This window comes from Mauremys reevesii, linkage group 2, assembly GCF_016161935.1.
Source record: "Mauremys reevesii isolate NIE-2019 linkage group 2, ASM1616193v1, whole genome shotgun sequence".
NCBI classification, from domain to species: Eukaryota; Metazoa; Chordata; order Testudines; family Geoemydidae; genus Mauremys; species Mauremys reevesii.
In genome coordinates, this window is record NC_052624.1 from 66,523,631 (window position 1) to 66,545,069 (window position 21,439).

General features: G+C 42.8%; 1 protein-coding gene across 6 annotated transcripts in view; it reads left to right on the forward strand.

Annotated features, from left to right (window-relative positions):
• The window catches only part of PLCL2 (phospholipase C like 2), a 247,619-nt gene that overhangs the window by 190,315 nt on the left and 35,865 nt on the right, over positions 1-21,439 (forward strand). The gene's annotated exons all lie outside the window — the stretch shown is intronic.

The window sequence follows — 21,439 nt, forward strand, 5'->3', positions numbered from 1 at the left end:
GCCTACCTCTGAGCTAACTGAATGTAAGGAACCATTAGGAAAGGGACAGATAATAAGACAGTAAATATAATAATGCCCACTATATAAATCCATGGTACGTCCACACCTTGAATACTGCATGCTGTTCTGGTCGCCTCATCTCAAAAAAGCTATATTAGAAATGAAAAAAGTACGAAGAAGGGCAACAAAAATTATTAGGAGTATGGAATAGCTTCCATATGGGGAGAGATTCAAAAGACTGGGACTGTTCAGCTTAGAGAAGAGACAACTAAGGAAGAATATGATTTAGAGGTCTATAAAATCGTGAATGGTATGGAAAAAGTGACTAAGGAAGTGTTATTTACCCCTTTACATAACACAAGAACCAGAAATTAATAGGCAGCAGGTTTAAAACAATCGTAAGGAAGTACTTCTTCACACAATGCACATTCAACCTGTGGGAATTCGTTAATGGGATGTTGCTAAAATGAAAAGTATACGTGGGTTCAAAAAAAGAATTAGATAAGTTCATGGAGGTTAGGCCCATCAGTGGCTATTAGCCAAGATGATCAGAGATGCAACCCCCATGCTTGGGTGTCCCTAAACCTCTGACTGCCAGAAACTGGTTATGACTGGGGCTCCAGGGGAGGCACACTGAGATTGCTCAGTTAAGGCAGTCTGCAAGGAATAGGATAGATGATCCCCAAAACTGGTGGGTATTCTAATACTTAAATTCACCAAGCCAGCAACAAAATAGCTTCTACAGTACCTTACTGGTTACACAATAGCCAAAACACAGTTCCCTTAAAGCAACCCAGCCTATGGGCTTCCTCCCAGACAGCCAAGTGAAAGATAGGATTGCCAGCTTTGGTTGGACGAATTCCTGGAGATTTCATCATGTGACATAATCACCCAAACTGCCCGAAGTGAAATATAGACAATGAGTTCACACCCAAGTTTCATCTAAATGTTAACATCTTGATCTTTGAATTAACAGATATAGTAACAGACAGGAACTATCTGTTTACATGGTTAACATCTACCAAGATACAAGTAAACACATACAATTAACATTACCTCTAATTCTTTAACAATACAAGTTTGCATTTCAAAGCTCTAGTCTATCTAACACAGCTATGTTAGCTATTTATAAGGACTAGCCCTAATTACCATTTATATACTTCTTTAATATGTCTTTAAAGGTTGAATTTAGGTCAATTAGCCAGCAAGTTGCCTAACCTTTCTGGCCCTGTGTCGCCTGTGTTGGATGACAGAGAATTACTCAGTTGCCATGTTCTGTTCATTCCCTCTGGCATTGGCCACTGTCAGAAGATAGGATACTGGGCTAGATGAACCATTGGTTTCACCTAGTATGGCCATTCTTATGTTGTTATGACCAACCACCATAATGAGTAATGGCAGCTAGCCTCTCCTGGTGCTTGCAGGGCCACAGCTACGCTCTATTTTTAGCACTCTAGCTCAGTCAGGGCTAGCATTGCTATGTCTCCTCAAGTTGGAATGTACAGCTCTGTCTTGAAGTATAGACATTCACGGAGTTGATTTTCTTGTTGGCTGATTTGAATCTCTCATTCTGATTACATTGTGGTTAAAATAGAGCAGATTCAAACTGAGCTGTCTGCTTCTGTACAGACAGAGTGGTATTTTGAGGGTACAAAGGTTAAGACTTCTCTGCTTGAGTTTAGGCCGTGAAGGTTCATCAGAGTTACTAGAGTTATTGAGAACTCATTGTTCCACAAATTATTCTTTGGGCCCATGCCTTTCCTGGCTGATGAAAGCTAGAGGGGGAAGAACTGGGTCCATTGTAAGGGAGACATTAATAATCACCAAGGGCATACTGCAGGTGTTCCATAAGGAAGCTTTTGTGCAACTTCCATTCTAGAGAGCAACCCGTGACACTGAAAATCAGGTTAACATCTAGTATTGAATCTTCAGTTTCTGATTAAAATTGTTAAGGACAAGTCTAGGTCCCCCTTATGGGTGGTCATAAGGACCCAGTTTTGGATTCCATGTGCTTCAAAGCCTGCTGGGGCAGGGCAGTGTCCTATCACTGTTTTCTGATTCTGGGCCTCAGTGAGTATGTGTACGTTGCATTGTAAACCTGTGTCTGTGGATTCAGTGTTTCCAAGCCCACACTTGAGTGTCCACACTGCATTGTAAAGCTGGTTTTACAATTGCTGAACCCTGGGTCTCATAGTCACACTAATCATCCACACTGAACTATGCAGACCTTCTGACTTGGATCTGCAGCTTGAGTTGCGTCCACACTACAAAATGGTGAGGCTTGGACCCGAGTCACAGCACGCCTTGGTCTTTCACCTATTCCCCTAGCAGAGTCCTAGAACCTGGCACCTCAGTGCTTGCTGACTGATTTGTGCTGGCGGGGCTTAGTCAGAGCCCAGAGTTAGTGTGCAGTGTAGACGTTCCCTGTCTGGCACCTTCCTGTAGATGTGGACTTTGCAGTCCAACTGCCCTGGATTCTGGGAACTCTGTGGTGACTTCTGTGAAGTCAGAGTTTCTCCTCTTTTTTATATGCCCTTGAATGTACATCATAGGGTTCTCCTCTCTTTCTTCCATTAGTCCCATTTACAGCTGATGGTTGAATCAAATGGTTAACTTGAACCTGCTCTGGGTACGTCTACACTACGGGACTATTCTGAATTTGCATAAACCGGTTTTGTAAAACAGATTTTATAAAATCGAGTGTGCGTGGCCACACTAAACACATTAAATCGGTGGTGTGCGTCCACGGTCCGAGGCTAGCGTCGATTTCTGGAGCATTGCACTGCGGGTAGCTACTCCGTAGCTATCCCATAGTTCCCGCAGCCTCCCCCGCCTCCCCTCCCCCGCCCCTTTGAATTTCCGGGTTGAGAAATTCATTGTCGCGGGTGGTTCTGGGTAAATGTCGTCAGTCACTCCTTCCGCTGGGAAAGCAACGGCAGACAAGCATTTCATGCCTTTTTTCCCTGGATTGCCCTGGCAGATGCCATAGCATGGCAATCATGGAGCCTGTGTAGCCTTTTGTGACTGTCACCGTATGTGGACTAGATGCCGCTCACAGAGGCGATTCAGCAGCGCTACACAGCAGCATGCTTTTGCTTTTGCATGATAGCAGGGATGGTTATCAGCCATATTGCACCATCTACCATACCATAAATTGGTAATAAGATGATTGTGGCTACCAGTCCTTTTGCACTGTTCCATTTGCTGCTGTCATAAGTGCCCCTGGCTGCTCTTAGCCAGGGCGCAAAAACAAAATTGGGAATGACTCCCTGAGTCAATCCCTCCTTTTTGGTATCTAAAAATAGAATCAGTCCTGCCTAGAATATGGGCAAGTCCCCTAGTCCTGCCTAGAATATGGGCAAGTGTACTAGAGAACCACTGTATCAGAGAACCAGAGAGCACAGCTGCTCTGTGTCAGATCCTGCAGAAATTATGAGCTGTATTCTATTCACAGGGGGTGCTCCTGCAACAACCCCACCTGTTGATTCCGTTCTTCCCTCAGCCTTCCTGGGCTACCATAGCATTGTCCCCCCACTTGTGTGATGAAGTAATAAAGAATGCAGGAATAAGACACAGTGATATGAGTGGAAGGCAGCCTCCAGCTGCTATGATAGTCCAGACAGGACAGTAAGGAGTGTGTAGGAGAGGAGCCCAGCATCCCTCTGCTAGTTCAGGGGCACTTGAATCTTTTCTTTACACATGAAGGGTGGGGGCTGATGGAGCTCAGCCCCCTGTTTCTATGATGATGATGGTTATCAGCCATATTGCACCATCTACCATGAAAAATTAGGACCAGGCACCCTTGATCGACCTAACAGATGCTGGTCATCATGGTTACCAGTCCTTTTGCACTGCCCCTTTTGCCAATAGGCTGATGATGAGGACGGGTACCAGTCGTATTGCACCATCAGCCACCCATGGCGGGGCGAAGCAAGGATGTTGGTGTTGAGTGCTGCAGCATCGGGTCTATCTGCAGCATTCAGTAAAGATAGGGTGACATGTTAAAGAGTCAAGAGAGGATTGTTTTCCCTTTCACTTCTGGGGTGGGTAGGGGGGTGCGTAAATTGCCGAGCTATGCCCTGACCCACCGCGGACACTGTGTTTGACCCTAGAAGCATTTGGAGCTCAGCCAAGAATGCAAATACTTTCGGAGACTGCAGGAACTGTGGGATAGCTTGAGTCCTCCAGTCCATGAGCGTCCATTTGATTCTTGGGCTTTCCGTTCGTTTGTCACGCAGCAGTGCGCTGAGCCCCTGCTATGGCGTCTGTCTGGAGATTTTTTAAAAATGATTTTGAATTTCGTCTTCTGTAACGGAGCGCTGATAGAACAGATTTGCCTGCCCTTACAGCGATCACATCCGCATGGTCCATGCGGGAGCTCTTTCTTTATTTTGATTTTTAACTGCATCGCCACCCGTGCTGATTGGAGCTCCACGCTGGGCAAACAGGAAATATTCAAAAGTTCGCGGGGCTTTTCCTGTCTACCTGGCCACTGCATCCGAGCTCAGATTGCTGTCCAGAGCGGTCAGTGGTGCACTGTGGGATAGCTCCCGGAGGCCAATACCGTCGATCAGCGTCCACACTAACCCTAATCCGATATGTTAATACCGATACTAGCGTTACTCCTCTCGTTAATGAGGAGTACAGAAACCGGTTTAAAGAGCCATTAAAATCGATATATGGTGCCTCCTAGTGTGGACGGTTGTGGCGTTAAATCGGTTTTACGCTCGTAAAACCGATTTAAACGCCTAGTGTAGACCAGGCCTCTGTCATCAGTGGTGCAAGTAAAATCCATATCTTACTGGTACATGGTGGGGAGAAGGCACCAGCTATGGTGAGCATGTGACCTCCCCACGTGATCCTCCATGTGACTCCTCACCACCCAGCCCAGGGCCCCCATGCTCTCCCTGTCCCCTCCCATGTTACAGAGCGGGGGAAGAGGGCTCTGTCCTCGTCCTGCTGCAGGGACAGGGCTGGGGGAGAGGCTTGGAGCAGACAGTACAGCCACTGGGGGGCTGCCGGTGTTCTGCTCCTTTCCCCGCTGCCCTTCCCAGCGGGGAAAGGAAAAGAACTCCCAGACCTGCCCCCCCAGCCCTCTCCTCCAGTAGGCTGTACCAGCTGTAAATAGCTTGCTGGAACACCATACCGGCCTACCTGCACTGCAGTCTGTCATCATCAGCCTGAAAGGTGACACTGTGTTGGGCCTATTAATTTTTTCTAAGAAAGGCCATTCTCTCTGCTTCTGTATGTAGACCTGGGATATTTTCCTTCCCATCCCCCAGTTTATGTCCCGCTTCTTTAATCTTTACCTTTTACTCAGCAGTTTCCTTCCATCAACTTCAACTCACAATCTGATATCACAGAATAGGCTGGTGTTCATTTATTATTCTTTCCCTCAGAAGCCAAGTGTTTGGTGTCAGTGAAGGAATTTGTGAAGTAAGGAGAAATGGCTGTTGAGTTTTAAAAGGAGTTTAATGTCTTTGTATGTAGAGGATGTCTGGTTTGAGATGTGGAAGCAGGATCTGCTTGGCTCTATTTTCCATCCTTAGTTTTTCCTAAATGTTCTGTTCATAATGAACTGAGAGACATGCAGACTTGTTAGTGGAGAATTTGTGGATTATTTGTTGTTTTGATAAATTTTATATTATCTTGGTACTACTTATTTTTTCCTTTTTCATTTTTGGGACACTGCACATGTAGGACCAGATCGTGTCCTATTTCTCCATCGGGTTCAAGAGTGAATCAGTGCAAAGAGGCCGCTTCCTTTATGCTCCTTCATAGCACGGGGGTACAACTGCAGTCCCCCCTACTCCTCAGAGAGAAGGGATGCTCTTTTCATAACTCTCCTTTGGAATAAGACATCCCCCGCAATGGGGGTAAGAAGAGACATCGAGAAAGAGGGGTCATAGCCTTGTTTCCCCTCACACAGAAGGAGTATGCTGCAAACACCAGTGTGGTATAGCAGCAGATGTGCCCCATAGTATTGTATTTAGTAAGGAATTCTCCTCTGAAGATATCCTCTGCACCACTCTCACTGCAGGGTGGTACCTCAGAGGCACTATGGGGCACAGAGTGTTTAATGTAAACTTGTTTTCTGGGGAGAATAGGAATTTTGCCTGGCTTGTAAGTATGATTTCTACTCTTTACTCTTTAGTGAGATACTAAAAACAAGCTTTCCAAATGAATCACTGGCATCAGACAAATTTAGTCTGATCTTTATCTTTTCCAAGAAGGAGAAGTATTGGTGACAAGTACTCGTTGTACACATAAATAACATGCAGAAGCTTTGTTTTCTTACACTCTCAGTTTGGGACAGCACTTGCAGCAGTAGAAAGATCAATTACACTTCATTATAAATCGACTTTGATTGTCTGGCCAAATCCCGGCTGATCTATTATGAGGTTATTATTGATTGCTGTCTTGTTTGCAGTTTCTTTTATCAATGTGCTGCCACAAAACTTGACATTAAAAGCTTCTTTTAATTGGAGGTGTCTATTGCACCAACCACAGTAGCCATAGTAAAATACATTTCTATTTACATGCATGCAGCTGAGTTTGATAAAATTATTGATATATATTACCCAATTATTGATATGTTGATAATTATTGATATATATTACCCATTAATGCCAAAAGAATGACCCAAAGACAATTGGGTTAGGTGTGCAGTCTCTCGGCTACTTATCTGAAATATCTGTCTAGAATTAGGACAAATATTGTTTTGTCAGCATGACCAGTGCCAAAGAATATTGAAAAATTTCATATGAAATAAAAGGGATAGAAGAAGAAAAGTAAAAAGTGGGGGGAGTGGGGAGAAAGCTACTATAATTATGCTTTACTGGGGACTTGCTCTGGACTGATATTTTTCCTCTCTGATAGCTAATCTAGGAGTAGTCATTGGAAAACTTTACTCCTGGTGAAAGCTGTTTACTGGTTCACTAGCTAAGTCTCTTCTGCAGTTGTATTTTCGATATATTTGTCAGGTGAAAACTGGAATGTCTAACTTGCAGATGTTATAAAGCCTTGCTATTCAAGGAAAATGGCAGAAGAGCACCATACTTGAACTTGGCAGAGGTGGGTATTCCATCTCCTAGCTGTGTGATGGGGAGCTGGAAACCCTTATACCACTGGTTGCAGACCTATGGTTCTTGGCTGCTCACCTCCATTGCCTTATTAGACTAAGGATTTTCTGAAATTCTCCCACTGTTGCTCTTGCATTGTGCACTCTATCAGTGCCAGTAGTGTCTCTTGAAGTTCTTTCCAAATATCAACAGCATCAGCAATACAGCAGCAATCTTTCTGCAATTTGTCCAGGGCTATGGAAATAAGTTTCTGTATATTCAGCTTATCTTCTACACTTCTCTTTAGTCTGATGTTGACTACTCTGGCTGTGATAGTTCCATCAAATTTTGTCATTGTGCAGGGTAGGGTCCCACTCCTGTCTCCTCAGTCTACATAGCCTATTAGCAGAGCTTCATTTGTTAATGACCAACATGTTGTTTATTTGCATTGGTCTTTCCAGCAATCCATACATCACACCACTTACAACATCAGTTCCTCTGACAAAAGGAGTGGAGAGGAAAGGGATGAGATCTCTCCACCCGGAGATTCTTCTTGGTTCTGGCTCTGCTAACCTGCCTTTCTCCCCCAGAACTTCTTCCTGTGCTGCCTTCCACCCTCTGCATTAATGGACTAAGCTGTTAGTCCTCAGCCCATTCTAATCCACTAATTAGGCACAGTCAGGGCCACATTGGGGGAGTTAATTGGTGTTTAAGTGATCAGAGTGCTGGCTCAGCTTTTGATTCCCAGCATTCTGTCACAGTCACAATTTTCTTCATAAATTATCCTCAGAATAGGCTAGTTCTTAATAAATAGCTCAAAACAGTCAACCAAGGAATTTGGTCATACATCTTGGAGAATTGGTTTGGAGTCTCCTGCTTGATTCAGTGAAGCTGAAGTATTTGGCAATTTCAACAATATTTTTCCTTTATTCCTGAGTTGTACTTAAGTCTTTGGCTAAAAGATGCATGAAATGAGAACTGCACCCACATGTTATAAGTTTCAGGTTCCTTTCATTAACTTCCTCTAGATTTCTTCTCATCTTTACTACATTTGCAATATTTCTGTTGCACTTGACACTTCAATTTTTGTTCAGTTTGTTAGAGCTTTTACTGCTGCTACAAGTATGCTGCTGTGTGGGCACTTCCTGATGTGTTAATTGTTTCTGTAAAATAGATGAGCTCAGCGTCTGTTGTCACACCAGCACATGTTACTGGATCATTGTGCACATCATTCCATCTATCAGATTAACAAATTTCCTGTCAATGTTTTTTGTATACTGTTCGACTTCCTTCTCAGACACTGTATTCAGCAAACTTCCAGCAACGTCTGCTCTGCCAGGTGCAATGTAGCCTGGTCATAACAAATTGAACCATGTCAATGTGATGTTTGTTCTGAACAAGATGAAAGGGAGAATTTATTGCATAAATGAACTGAGAAATCTTTTAATCTCTGGAGTCTTGCAGGAATTTTCTGGTTCTGATTTTGAACTCATCCATGGTTTTACTGGATGATGAAGAAAGTTGGGGGTGAGGGGTTGATACAGGTAATTTACTGTCTGACATATGTTTAGTTCCAGCACTGCTGACAGTACCAGCAGATGACTCTGAAGTTGTACACACTGCAGATGATAGACCTCTTATGTCTAAGCTGGACCCTGAAACAAAATGGTAAAAAAGTCATACTCACTGGATATTACTCAGCGCACGGCTTTAAAAAAAATGAGCTTGTAAATAAGATTTCTTCTGCTGCAGCTGTTTGAGATGCGGTGTACAAACCCCACACTGGGCAAGAAGGGCTTAAGGAATTACTTTGGGTCCATTCATCCCCACCCCACCACACCTGCAGCAAATGCTCCATCTGGTAGAGGAATTAAAACACAGGGAAACAGCTCATTTGGTGGCAGACCTGGAAAAGAGCAGACCTGAACCTGAGGCTCAAAAAACAGCACAGAGCAGAAGGAAGGCCAAAATCTCTAGAACAACTGCAACAAAGGGCCCTCCATGAAGGAAAGGAGGACCCACCCCAGAAACAGTCAGAGAGAGAAGCATTCCCCTTTCCCCCACATGTGAACCCTGGACATTGGTAATCTGTTTTTACTTTCTTGGTGTGGAGTACCCCAGCAGGGGAAAGCCTTGGACTGAGCTGGCCCAGGGCCTGGAGGAAGATAGGAAGTGACCCAGGGAGGGCAGCTTTAAGCAGCCTTGGTTTCCAGATCACTGGTAGTCCCAAAGGGCCCTGGGTTGGAGCCTCGTAGAGTGGGACTGCCCGGGCTTCCATACCAACACTCCTCTGCTGTTCATGGGTTATAACCCTGACGACTGGGCCACGCTTCCTGACAAACCCCCAACTGAGGATGGTTAGAAATTGGTGGAGAACACAGGCACCTTTCTACCCCAAGGGAAGGGAGGACTGACTCTACTAGCCCTATTTAAAGCAACGTGGGCTGGTTGGTCGGCCATGGTCAGCCATGATGGATTTAGAATGTTTGCTGAAATGGGTGATGGAGAACCAGTAGCAGCAACAGCTCTTGCAGCAAATGGCTACCCAGCAGCAGCAGCAGCTGGTTCAAGATTTATGAGATTAGACTGCCTGAAAAATGGAGGCCCACGTAGATCTTCATATCAATCTGCTGAAGGTATGGAAAGAATGAGAGAGCCTATTTTTCACCCCATACCGCCATGAACCAGAACTGGGGCCCTAAGTACCTTATGCCCTCTCTCCAGATGCTATACAGGTGAGAGAACAACTTTACCTTGAACAAAGGGCCCAGGTGAGGAGCCTTGTGATGGGGTATACCAGACCCTCTGAGGCCCCCTGCTGGAGACCTTATGGCACTGCGACACCCCACCCGAAAAAAAGGGCAATGAAGAGGGTACTCCAAGCTGCCTAGCTTGGCTGTGTGGGACATAGCCAATCAGGGCCCAGCAGACTAATATAAGAAGAGCTGCAGGGCCAGAGGGAGTTCAGTTCCTTGCTGGAGGTGTAAGAGTGTGGATGGTGTGTGGCTGGCTGATGGAGCTACAGAACCCTGGACAGGCCAGTGCTGCCAGAAGCTGAGGAAAGTGAGAAGGTTCCCTGAGCTGGTTGCTGGTACTCCATTAGGACAAGGCCCCAAGGTAAGGGTGAAGATGGAGCGGGCCACAGGGAAGTGGCCCAGGAAATTAGAGAAGCCGTGTGACATAGTTAAAGGGACACAGCAGGCAGCTGCGATCTACAGGGTCCCTAGGCTGGAACCCGGGGTAGTGGGTGGGCCCGGGTTCCCCCACCCTCTACTAGCCACCTGCGGGAAGTGGCCTGGACATTGAAGCACCCCAAAGGGGAAGTGAACTATAGTGGCACAACTGGAGATCTGTAGCCAGGAAGTCTCAAGAGGGCAAAGACATTGTCTCCAGGGAGGGGGCCCTGAGGCACCTGCTTTATCGCAGAGCAGGGATATCTGAGAGAGTGTGTGAAGGCGCATGCGCTAGGCCAAGAGGGCACACACGAGAGATGAGTGCACCCCATTACAAGCCTCATGAAAGCATTCCCGACAGTGTTCTCCTTCCAACCCGGAAGGACCTATCACGCGTACCACCACATCCAAACAGAACCAGGACTACTTCTTCAGGAGAATCCCCAGCCACTTCCCAGGAACACGCATGAAGAAGTCCAGACCATTTTGGATTTTGTGGTCATTGAAGAATCCTGAAGCAAGTGCCAATGCCCCATCCTTTTTGTCCCAAAGCTCAATGACACTGTCTGGTTTTGCATCGACTTCAGGATAATCAATGCTATCTTCAGATTTGACACTTACCCCATGTCCCACATGGGTAAACTACTAGACTGGGCGAGGTTCAGTATATCATCACATTAGACTTAACGAAGGGGTATTGACAAATCCCACTCACACCGTACTCACGAGAAAAAAACACCTTTGCCACTCGCTTTGGCATCTATCAATTCTGAACTATGCCCTTTGGATTCCACGGGGCACCTGCGACATTCCGACACCTCATGTACCAGGTTTTTCAGCCACATAACTTGTATGCAGCAGGCTATTTAGATGATGTCATCATCTACAGCTGAACCTGGGAAGAATATCTGGCACAAATTGCTACCATGCTTCGGTCTCTATGGCAGGCTGGACTAACAGCGAACCCCACAAAGTGTAAGATAAGGAAAGAAGCCACCTACCTCAGATACCCTTTTAGGAAAGGCCAGGTCCAGCCTTTTATAGATACAGTCCAGGCCATCAAAGCAGCCTCCCAATCAGCCACAAAGAAACAGATTTGGAGTTTTTTGGGACGACTACTACTACTGTCAGTTTGTTCCAAGGTTTTCAGTAATAGCACCCCCTCACAGATCTGGTCATGTTTCAAAAGATACACTGAACCGAGGCCTGTGAAAAGGCCTTTCAAGAATTGAAAGAACTCCTATGTAAAGAACTGGTTCTGTTCAGTCCGGACTTCTCCAAAGAATTCATTTTGCAGACCAGAAAGTCAATGTGGGATGTGGGACTGAGCACCATCTTATCTTAGGAAATAAAGGGGGAGGAACACCCCAGGCTCTATTTGAGCCGTGGACTGTTTCCATGAGAATGGGCCTACTCTGTCACAAAGAAAGAGGACCTGGCAGTAAAATGAGCCATGGAGTCACTCCAGTATTATCTCCTGGGAAACCCATTCAAGCTCATCAACGACCATACACCTTTAAGATGGTTAAATATCAGGAAGGACACAAACTCCTGACTTATGTGTTGGTATCTGTCCCTCCATCCCTGTGCATTCCAAATTCAGTATCAGACCAGCAAAGCCCACCAGAATGGGGGGAGCAATCTCCTGGCCCCAGCTCCCCTGGCTCCATTTTGAGGGAGAGTGTGTATGATAGGGTGTACACAAAGGGCAACGAGGGGTTAAAGGATTATTTTGGGCCCAGCCAGTGCCACCCCACCACACCTGCAGCAAATGCTCGTTCTGGTAGAGGAATTAAAAGACAAGGAAACAACTCATTAGGTAGCAGATCTGGAAGGCAGCAGACTTGCAACCTGTGGCTCCAGCAGCACAGAGCAGAGGGAAGTCAGAAGTCTTTAGGATAACTGACCCAAAGGGCCCTCCCTGAGAGAAAGGGAGGACTCACCTCAGAAACAATCAGAGAAAGAAGCATTCCACTCTCCCCCTCATATGGACCTTGGACATTGGTAATTCCTTTTTACTGGGGAAAGCCTTAGACTGAGCTTTCCCCAGATTTAGATAGAATACCCCAGGTAGCAGATAGAATACCCCTGGTCAGAGTTCTAAGGGTGTGTCTGTGCAGATTTGTTCCTGTCAACCCCGACCAGGGGTATTCTATCTGCTACCCAAGATCCATAAACCTGGAAATCCTGGATGCCCCATCATCTCAGGCATTGACACCCTGACAGCAGGATGGTCTTGCTATGTAGACTCTCTCCTCAGGCCCTATGCTACCAGCACTCCCAGCTATCTTAAAGACACCACTGACTTCCTGAGGAAACTACAATCCATTGGTGATCTTCCAGAAAACACCACCCTAGCCGCTATGGATGTAGAAGCCGTCTACACCAACATTCCACACAAAGATGGACTACAAGCCGTCAGGAACAGTATCCCCGATAATGTCACAGCAAACCTGGTGGCTGAACTTTGTGACTTTGTCCTCACCCACAATTATTTCACATTTGGGAACAATGTATACCTTCAAGTCAGCGGCACTGCTATGGTTACCCGCATGGCCCCACAGTATGCCAACATTTTTATGGCTGACTTAGAACAACGCTTCCTCAGCTCTCGTCCCCTAACAACCTTACTGTACTTGTGCTACATTGATGACATCTTCTTCATCTGGACCCATGGAAAAGAAGCCCTTGAGGAATTCCACCAGGATTTCAACAATTTCCATCCCCCATCAACCTCATCCTGGATCAGTTCACACAAGAGATCCACTTCCTGGACACTACAGTGCTAATAAGTGATGGTCACATAAACACCACCCTATACCAGAAACCTACTGACCGCTATACTTACCTACATGCTTCCAGCTTTCATCCAGACTACATCACACGATCCATTGTCTACAGCCAAGCTCTAAGATACAACTGCATTTGCTCCAACCCCTCAGACAGAGACAAACACCTACAGGATCTCTATCAAGCATTCTTAAAACTACAAAACCCACCTGCTGAAATCAAGAAACTGATTGACAGAGCCAGAAGAGTACCCAGAAGTCACCTACTACAAGACAGGTCCAACAAAGTAACAGAACGCAACTAGCCGTCACCTTCAACCCCAACTAAAACCTCTCCAGCGCATCATCAAGGATCTACAACCTAGCCTGAAGGACAATCCCTTTCTCTCACAGACCTTGGGAGACAGGCCAGTCGTTGCTTACAGACAGCCCCTCAACCTGAAGCAAATACTCACCAGCGACCACACACCACACAACAAAAACACCAACCTAAGAACCTATCCTTGCAACAAACCCCATTGCCAATTCTGTCCACATATCTATTCAAGGAACACCATCATAGGACCTAATCACATCAGCCACACCATCAGGGGCTCGTTCATCCGTACATCTACCTATGTGATATATGCCATCATGTGCCAGCAATGCCCCTCTGCCATGTACATTGGCTAAACCCGACAGTCTCTACGCAAAAGAATAAACGGACACAAATGAGACGTAAAAAATTATAACATTCAAAAAACAGTGGGAGAACACTTCAACCTCCCTGGGCACTCAGTTACAGACCTAAAAGTGGCATTTCTTCAACAAAAAACCTTCAAAAATAGACTCCAATGAGAAACTGTGGAACTGGAATTAATTTGCAAACTGGACACCATGAAATTAGGCCTAAATAAAGACTGTGAGTGGATGGGTCATTACACAAACTAAAAACTATTTCCCCATGCTAATTTTCCCCCCTACTGTTACTCACATCTTCTTGTCAACTGTTTGAAATGGGCCATCCTGATTACCACTACAAAAGTTTTTTTTCCTCCTGCTGATAGCCCACTTTAATTGATTTGTCTGGTTAGAGTTGGTATGGCAACCCCCATCTTTTCATTTTGTGTGTGTGTGTGTGTGTGTCTTCCTGCTGTATTTTCCATTCCATGCATCTGATGAAGTGGGTTTTAGCCCACGAAAGCTTATGCCCAAATAAATTTATTTAGTCTCTAAGGTGCCACAAGTACTCCTTGTTCTTTTTGCTGATACAGACTAACACAACTACCACTCTGAAACCTGACTATATTGAACAATTGAAAAATCATTTCAGAAGTCCAGTAGTAACAGTGAAAATGTAATTCATAAATCCTCCCACAACAAATTAACATACCAATTATATTTTCAACAAAAACATTTTGAAATTCATAAGTAAGAGTAATCTACCCCAAACACAAATTTATGACAATAATCTAAGTCATCATTTACTAGCATAGTAATACATGGTAGGCAGTCCTTAAGATTGGTTCATAATACATTTACTAAGCAGTTGACCAAGATAATTCAGATATGTCCATGTCATCATCCTCAAAGTCATTGCTTTCTGAGGAGCATTTTTCATAATGTTGTTTCATTCTGATAGCCCAGCCTTGTATCTCTTTACTATTCACATTTGTTCCATTATTCACATTTGGTGCACATTTCTTTTTTACCTAGAAGTACAGGACTTTCTTGAAAATATTCCCAGATCGGGTGGTATTTGTGACCTGAACCTAAGGCAGTTTTTTCCTCCAGTTCCCAGTCGTTGACCATACTAGAGGCTGCACTCTGAAGAAATATTGCTCCTTCTTCCCAGATTGTGCTGCTTGGACATCAGTGTTGCTCCTTTCTGGTTGCACACACAGCTCCTTCTCCCTTGTCGCATAACTCCTCTGCCCCATCCCCACCCTACCCCCAGAAAAACAAGAACTAACAACAATCCAAGACTTTTTGCTCTTGTAACTCATGTGCCTTTGCACTACAGTCTTTTGTTTAGAGAGAGAGAGAGAGAGTGTTACTGGAGAAGTTAATGGATTTCTGTTTGTTTGTATCTCAGTCTGTGTAAACATGTAAGGAGACTGAGCAAGGCCATTCACGAAGTGCCCAGAACTATCCAAAAGCAAGGGCTGATAGTTACTGGGCCTATCAGTGTTTTTCTACGAGGTAGAGAGTTAATTTGATAACTGAACCCATCAGAGCTCAGGTAGGGAGAACCTATAAAATAGGCGTATGAGATCACCCAGGTGGGCTCAATGGATGATCCTAATACATGATGATGTCTCCTGGAGTCAGAGACTAAGTCTCAATGCCTGTGATGACTTTTGCACCCAGTAACGCAGCCCCTGGTTCCCCCCACAGGATAAGCCCTTAATACAGTACATGACCTATTGTGCTTGATCTCAAAAGTTGGATGTTTTTCTCCTTATTCTTTCTTCTATGATTCATATAAAAAAGCAGACTTTAACTTTCTTTATATAGAAAAGCAGTCTTCAATATATTTGTTTTATTTAACTGTTTAAAAGATTATAATAAGTTTAGGGCCAACCCTTAACCTATTTTGTATTAAATTTGGATTTCATTTTAAACTGGTCTATTTTTAAAAAGAAAAAACATCTTGTAATTTAAAGAACAAAATAAAACAATCCATTTATATAAAAAATCAGTCGTCGTCCCCCAATAAAATCATTGATTTTTATCTCCCTTGCATAGGGAGGCCTGTGACATTCTTCATTAAAACTTACTTGAGATCAATAATATTGCACAATATTATTGATCTCAAGTAAGTTTTAATGAAGAATGTCACAGGCCTCCCATAGATGTCACAGGCCTCGCAACTTATATTTTCATGAAGTCGTCATTTTGGCTTGGATACAAAAGAATTTGGTACATCAGATCAGTCTGGAAGATGAACAGTTCAGCAACCATATACATGTACTGCACTGACTGAAAGGAAGAGTGTGTACGCTCTGAGGAGCGCGGGGGAATCGTATTTAAAAAAAAAAAGATGACATGAGCCTTTCTTAAAATATCTTATTCTGAAAGTGTTATGTACAATTTTACTGTAAGATATTCCCAAAATCATCGTTATGGGCTTGATCCTACTCCCATTGAAGGGTGAAGGACCGGCCCCTATATTTTCATTCTGTTAACATCCTGCTAGTCATATCTGTGTGACCGTTGTTTCATAGAAACTGAAATTCATGTTGAGAATATCAACACTGCCACCCAACCACCCCATGATTGCTTCTCAGACTGGACCTATCACATTCAGATCCAGCATCTTCTGGGAACACTGAGTGAAGCTTGCTGTGTGCGAGAACGTTGCAGTAACATCCTGTCATAGGTTTATTCCCCACTTTGAACTTTAGCGTTCACAAGATGGGGACCTGCATGGACTCCTCTAAACCAAAATCCTAGTTTAGATCTGGTTCTCGCTGCCACCAGTCAAGTTTTAAGTGTCTGACACACTCCCTGTTCCCCCAAAAACTTCCCCTGGGGAACACAGATCCAAACACCTTGAATCTCAACACAAAGGGAAATAATCCATTTCCCTCCTCCCCTCTCCTAGTGCTTGGGAGAGATACCTTGATTCAAACTCCTTGAATCAAACAAAGAGGGATTCACTTTTCCCCCTCCCCTTCCCCTGAAAATCCAAACAAGGGAAGAAATCAATCAAGTTCTAAAAAAGAAAAGATTTTATTAAAGAAAGAAAAAAAAGTATTACCAGGATGCAAAAATACAGGGTCTAACTATAAACCTGGAGAGGCTTCCCCCCCCCCTCCTTTCTCAGAATAATCAAAGTAACAGCAAACAGAAATAAAGATATTTCTCCAGCAAACACACAATTGCAAATATAGAAAGCAACTCAAAAGGCTAATCCACCTTTTTAACTAATACTCACTATACTGGATAGTAGGAAATACTCCAGGAGAACTTGGAGATATGTCTGGCCTCTCTTAGATCCAAAGAAAGCACACAGAGCAAACAAAGGAACACAGACAAAGCCTTCCCTCCACAGAGATTTGAAATTATCCTGTCCCTTGATTGGTCCTCTGGTCAGGTGTTCCTCAGGTTACTGAGCTTGTTAACCCTTTACAGGTAAAAGAGACTTTAACCCTTAACTATCTGTTTATGACACATCCCTTTCATAATGATCCTGTGGTGCAGTGCTTATTCATTCTGAAAAGTGTTCTATTTAATTCTTGTCTATGTGAGGTTTTTGTTGCAATGTACTCTTGGAAGAAGATGGCAGGAGAGGAAAATTATTGGAATGTTCAGCTCTCTGTTTGGGGTGGGGAGGAAGACTGCCTTTGAGTTCAGTGCTTGCTTCCCATCGTGTACCCTAGCAACATCTGGAAATATTGTTAGTTTTGATATGTCCAGGTTTTCTCCTAGTCATGTTTTACCTTAGTTACTTCTGTAGCATGTTAACCAGAACCTGTCAGTCAAACAATTGTTAGAGAATGTTATGACCAAGGTTTGACTCAGAACAGAAGCTACAAAAAAATTGTTGTTTTGAAACGTCTGAGTCTCATAGCAGACTCAACCTTCCAATATGAAAAGGTTGGCCAGGCTGGAGCTCATGTGTCATTTCTACATCTACCCACTTTTTCCACTTGTCTGCTCAAGCAAGAGACGGTATTGTTGGTCCTCAGCTCATTAAATTAGCTGTTGTCTGAACTAACCTAATGAACTGACCCTATGTTCTTTCTAAAACGTAGGCAAATAAAAGGGAGCAACCTATTTACACACAATTTTGTGCTTGATCCTGCACCTAGTGAGATCAGTTAAAAACTTCTGTTTGTCAGTGAGAACAGAATTGGTCCCATAACTCCCACTGAAATAAATGGAGCAGAATTGGCCCTTAACCTTTCCATAGCAAAGATTAACAACTTTGCTGAATTAATTACATTATGTTTTCTTTAAATATAGCCAGTGCATGTGTTTTCAAAGAAGGCTGAAGACTAGAAACAAGCCATTGTTGCCCTAGAAGGAGATATTTTAGACTAAATTCAGTTTCATATTAGAATAATTGTTAATGACCTACAAAAGCACTTTCACAAATTTTCTTCACACATTGTGAAAACACTTACTGAAAGATCTGTCAGTTTTCAGGCCAATCTTATTTTTCAAGTCAAAGTTACCAAGTACTTAAATAAGACTTCGTAGTAGAAGCTGATTATAACTTTTACTTCTCCATGATACATGAGTACTAATGCAACTATTTTGTTAAATTCCCTTCCACCTAAGAAATTAAACTAATTTACCTCACCTTCTTTGCAGATACAGTATATAAATAAAAAAGGCATATTGATTTAAGATTTTCTGTTTGTCTTTGACTTGCCTCCCTTCTCTCACTCCGTGACATCATTGCATTGCCTCAAAGTATAAGGAGCAGTTTTATTATGCTTCTGAGACTTGTTCCCCACTTTTCTTGAAAGAGATTATTACGCTGTTTCTAAATAGTAGTGCGTTTGTCTGATGCATGTAAAATTTATACTTGAAAGGAAGCAGAATACAAACAGATTTTCTGAGTGTAAGACATAGCTGAGTTTGGGCCAGAATTAAAATGATGTAGGTATTATGATAGTAATGTTGCTTAAATGTAAACATATGGCAGTAAGCTAATATATTCCAACACCAATATTTCTCAAAACTGTTCCAGAACAAAATGTTTTGAATGGGCAACACAATTTCTCTCTGCTGTAACATAGTTACAGCCTGTTGCATGTTTGAGCTCTGTCACAGAAGGGATTCTAGAGTGAAAGAACTGTTGATAACAGCAGATAGAGCTTAAAAGTTTGAAAACCATTCATGCAAGACAAGTCCACATTTTAGCTATCTTTGCTGTACCAGTATTATAGGCAACAACACATATAATTGTAGGTTGATTTCTGTTTATTTTGTCAAGAGGGTATCTTTTTACTAGTTATTGCACATAGTGAGCTTTAGCATTTTCTTTTATCAGTGAGAACAGTATTGGGGGCCATAACTCCTATTGAAATAAATGGGAGCATAATTGGGCTCAATCCTTGTTCCAAAGATTCTCAGTCTAAAAATAGGCTAAAGGTGCCATATCAAAGTAGAGTCATGAGAGAGTGATTGGCCATGTCTTGGTAATACAATGTGACATTAAAATGATTCTGTTTTTCTCCTAAGCTTGCTGTTGCCAGTCAGCAAGTTTCCTATAAGCATCAGGGCAGACGTGTCTCTTCAGAAGGAGTTGAACACTGCAAGGTGCTGATAAGCTAAGGAAGGGGTTCTCTGCAGTGGATCTGGTATGAAGACAGTATAGAGACAGTTGTGGGAGAAATAGACAAACGTATAGAGGGAGGAAAGGGGAAGGGAACAACTTGGAACAAAATAAGGGTAGTGCTATGGAGTTATATAGAAGACAGTGACAAGAAACTTGGCTTTGATGCAGTGGGAGCTATTGTAGGGATTCAAAGACAGGGTGACATGGATAAAAAAATAGGCAATGGAGATAGCCATTAGTGGGTGAGTTCTGTAATGTCTGGAGTGGGAGTGATGTAGGCATTGGGGTGGTGTACACTGATAAAGATGGGAAATGATGAAGACCTGAACTCATGATCATAGTGAGGAGTTAAAAACCATTTGATACTAAACATGGATGGCTGAAAAGTTTAGAATGTAGGATTTGTTGTCAGTACAAAACTAAGATGTTGTTTGTCTTACATTGAAGTAGATTTTCAAAGAGATGAATGGATTTTTAGTTACATGATATCTCGTCTTAAAAACTTAAACTTAAAAACTTATCAATTTTGCCTTACATAAGTAAATATGGTTGCTGTTGTATCTGCAGTATTCCCTTTTACTTCCTCTTATATACTACGCAGAATACCTAGAATTCAAGAAATATTGATGTAAGGCAAGTGGCAGGTTTTTATGAGTAACCATGTTATTAACTCAAACTGCTCCTATCTGAATATTTGCCCTATTCTGTTCACGTTAAAATGCTCTTTAGGAAAAACCCCATATGTGCTTTTAATTGGACTGTATAGCTGTAAATTGGATTCCCAATTGTTGTGTATTGGCATTCTGATTAAAACAGTGTCCACACATTCTCAGGGAATTATTTCCAAGGTGATTTTCATTTTTCAAATCAACAGGACTCTCCTCACAGGGAGCTGTGCAGTCTTGTTACAGCTAGTTAGTAAAATAACATGTTCTGGTATTGCAAGGCTATTTGTGATTTAAATCAGCTGTATCTTGGTTCCTAGTATTCAAGCCTATTACAGAAGCAAACAAACACACACTTCATGACATGCATATTGAAACAACTGGCAAATTCCTTGTCTTTCAAGGACATCTATAGAGCAGATTAATTGTAATTTCTAACTGTTGTTGAAAACATATCATTAGTGATGAACACCATGAAACAAAATACTCTTACAGCTTTCTCAGGAAAAATTGGGAATAAACAGCTTGCAGTGATTCTCAGAAAAGTCTGTTTGGGGTGACATACAATATTTTGGGTCTTACACCTTTCTCTTAGTTAAAATATGACTCTCTTTAAAATGTTAGCATGCTCAGTATACAGTACTTAATTATCTAGTAATCAGTTCAATTTTATTTATCTGGCAACTTTTGCCTCTGTGGGTGCCAAATATAAGGTGTTTATGTACAATAAATAGTCCAACAGAGGAATAGATCAGCACTACTATTTCAAATGCAGCTTAGTTAAGGTAGTTGTGAATTTTTTCTCATTATTTAATGTTGTGATATGCATTTTATTTTCTTCTTTTTGAAGGACTTCTGGAATCTAATCAGAAATCAAGACATTTTGATTTTTCAAAATTAAGTAGAGGTAACTAGGAATGGGAGAATTAGCTGTATAAAATGAATAACCCAATCCAAAATAATGGGCTCCAGACTCTAGAACAGAACTCTACAGTTGTGGTTCATGTTCTGTTTATTTCTACCTTAAACATGAGATCTGAGCTGCTTCATATTTCTTTGTATTTTAATATATGTATCTTATAACCTTGTAATCCTAGAAGAAGGGCCAGGATTACTTTCAAATACACCTCTACCTCGATATAACGCTGTCCTCGGGAGCCAAAAAATCTTTCTGTGTTATAGGTGAAACCGTGTTATATTGAACTTGCTTTGATCCACCAGAGTGCACAGCCCCGACCCCCAGAGCAGTGCTTTACCGCGTTATATCTGAATTCGTATTATATCGGGTCACGTTATATCGAGGTAGAGGTGTGATAATCTTTAGTTTGTCTAGCTCAGCTTTCTGTTAACTGGAAGTAAAAGCAACAGTTAAATTTCTGTGGTATAGTCTATGTTAATGCAGACATCGGGTTCTTCCTCCTCACTCACTGTGAAAGGCAAGAAGATCACCTGTTGTGACCCAGAATCTAAGGCTTTC